Source organism: Larimichthys crocea, unplaced genomic scaffold, assembly GCF_000972845.2.
Source record: "Larimichthys crocea isolate SSNF unplaced genomic scaffold, L_crocea_2.0 scaffold46456, whole genome shotgun sequence".
Lineage (NCBI taxonomy): Eukaryota > Metazoa > Chordata > Actinopteri > Sciaenidae > Larimichthys > Larimichthys crocea.
Window position 1 is genome coordinate 1 of NW_020856068.1, and position 2,783 is coordinate 2,783.

The following is a 2,783-nucleotide window of genomic DNA, read 5'->3' on the forward strand; positions in this document are numbered from 1 at the left end:
CATGATCAATAGCTCGGTTATAGACGGTTCCAGCTGCTGGGGTCTCAGGTGTGACAGGTGAGCAGCTGACCCGCTGCAGGTGAAGCAGCAGACCCTGAACGCATCATCAGCTAGCATTAACGCTAGCAGTGTCGGCTAACGGTCAGCTCTAACGTTAGCACGCGCTAACAGCGGCTAACAGCCAGCACGGAGCCGTTAACGAGTCCCGACAGACTCGCACCGAGCCCAAACCGGCGGGACTCCGCCGTTAAGAACCGTTAATGACCGTTAGGAGCCGTTAGGTGACGTTAGCCGTGTGATGCTAACGGTTAGCGCTGTCAGAGCGCGCGGACTCTCACCAACTGTCCCCCGCGCGCAGCTCGCACTCCCGCAGCAGAGACTCGATCTCCCGCCGCTGGGTCTCCAGACCCGGAGGCTCCGCGGCGGAACAGCGGCTGTTGGCCGTCATGACGCCGATCAATCAGTCATCGATATCGGGACGTTATTGAATATCTATAATATACAGGTTAAGAAGAAGAAGAAGAAGAAGAAGAAGAAGAAGAAGTCAGTCCGCCGACCATCAGAGCGGTGTTTGCGGAAGAAGGAAGCGGTGACGACTTCCCGTTTCAGACCGCCGCTTTACAAAATAAAATATAATATTTAACTTTAATAATAAGAAAATATAGGCTTAACTTTAAGAATAACATATATTTAAACTTTAATAATAAAATATAGTCTTTAACTTTTTTAATAAAATATAATACAAGTATTTAACTTTAATAAAATAGAATATTTAAATTTAATAATAACATAAGAGTATTTGTAACTGTTAATAAAATATAATATTTAAAACTTTAATAAGAAAATATAGTATTTAACTTTACAAAATAAAATATAATATTTTATTTAACTTTAAATAATAAAATATAGTATTTAACTTTACAAAATAAAATATAGTCTTTAACTTAATAAAATTAGAATATTTAACTTTATAAAGAAAAGTAGTATTTACTGAACTTTACACAAATAAAAATATAAATTTTACTTTAGAGAATAAAAAGATGTATTTAAACTTTACAAATAAAAATATAGTCTTTAACTTGAATAAAATATAATATTGAACTTTAATAAGAAAATAGAGTAGTTACTTTAAAATAAATATATATTTAACTGTAAAATAAAATATAGTATTTTACTTTAAAACAAAATAAAAATAGAAGATTAACTTTAATAATATAAGATAGTATTTAACACTTTACAAATAAAATATAGTCTTTAACTTTAATAAAATATAATATTAACTTGAATAAAAAAATATAGTTTTAACATTTAATAAAATATAATCGTTAACTTTAAATAATAAAATATAGTATTTAACTTATACAAAAATAAAATATAATATGTAACGTTAATAAAAAATATAGTATTTAACGTTACAAAATAAAATATAGTCGTTAACTTTAATAAAATATAAGATTTAACTTTAATAATAAAATATAAGTAGTTAACTTTACAAAATAAAGAAAATATGTAACTTTACGAAATAAACTATAGTCTTTAAAACTTTACAAAATAAAAATTATCGTTAACGTTATAAATCTCCCGCTTTCACCTTCCATACTAAAATATCGTCTTTAACTTTACTCCCATATAATATTTACCTGTCCTAATAAAATATAGTATTTAACTTGACAAAATAAAAAAATAATAGGGGATGGGTAACTCTTAATAAGAAAATAGAGGATGTTTGTCCAATTACAAACTCAATATAGTCTGTAACGGGTTTCAATCAAATATTAAGTATTGTAACCTTAATAATAATTTAAGTTATAGTATTTAACTTTACAAAGAAATAAATCTTTATTTAAATACTAAAATAAATTAGTTTTCACTTTACATAAATAACAATATCGTCTTTAACTTTAATAACATCATAATATTTCAACGTTATAATAAAACATTATAGTATTACTTTAATAAAATATACTGTTAATTTAATACGAATAATATCTAGTTATTTAATTTTACAAATAAAATATAGTCTTTAACTTTAACATCAAATCTACTATTTCACTTTAATATCCTAAACAGCATATGTAACTTTACAACTTTTCTTCTGTCAACGTTCCATATTAGATTTTATTCTTCAGTTTCACGGTTCTCTTTGCCTATTCTGTCCCTGGATACCCCCATCCTTCCTCTCCTTCCCCACTAACTGCATCCCTCTCTTGCCCCTACATCCCCCTAATTCTCTTTTCCCCCGCTTTTGTCCGTTACCCGCTCTCCATGCACGTCCTCCCCACCGACCGTTCACATCTTACCTTTATCTTCCTATCTGTCTCGACTCTCTACCGCTTCGCTTTCGCTCGCCTATACCGTCTGTTTCGGCTTCTTCCCCCGCTCCCGTGTCTTTTGTTTGGGTCGTCTGTGGCTCTCCATCTCTCAGCGCTCGCTTCTCGCGCCACTACCGGACGCTTGTCGCCAACAACCGCTCAGCCAATGAGGCGTCAGGGAGGGAAACAGTTCCGGCGCTGTTCGCGGGCTGAGGCAGAGACAGCCTCAAACATGGCGGACGTGGAGATGTCGGAGCCTGAGCGGGAGAAGAAGCCGGCAGAGAGCGCTCACAGGGCGGACACCGAGGCCGGAGACACCGCGGCGAAGAGCTCCGGGGGCACCTACGAGCTGCCCTGGGTGGAGAAGTACCGACCGCTGAAACTGAGCGAGATCGTGGGGAACGAGGAGACCGTGAGCCGGCTGGAGGTGTTCGCCAGAGAGGGCAACGTCCCCAACATCATCATCGCAGG

The 2,783-nt window shown here is 35.5% G+C and overlaps 1 pseudogene; it reads left to right on the forward strand.

Moving 5' to 3' along the window:
* The first annotated feature begins 2,496 nt into the window (after window positions 1–2,496).
* On the forward strand, window positions 2,497–2,778 carry LOC113745121 (replication factor C subunit 2 pseudogene; annotated as a pseudogene).
* Window positions 2,779–2,783: the final 5 nt, after the last annotated feature.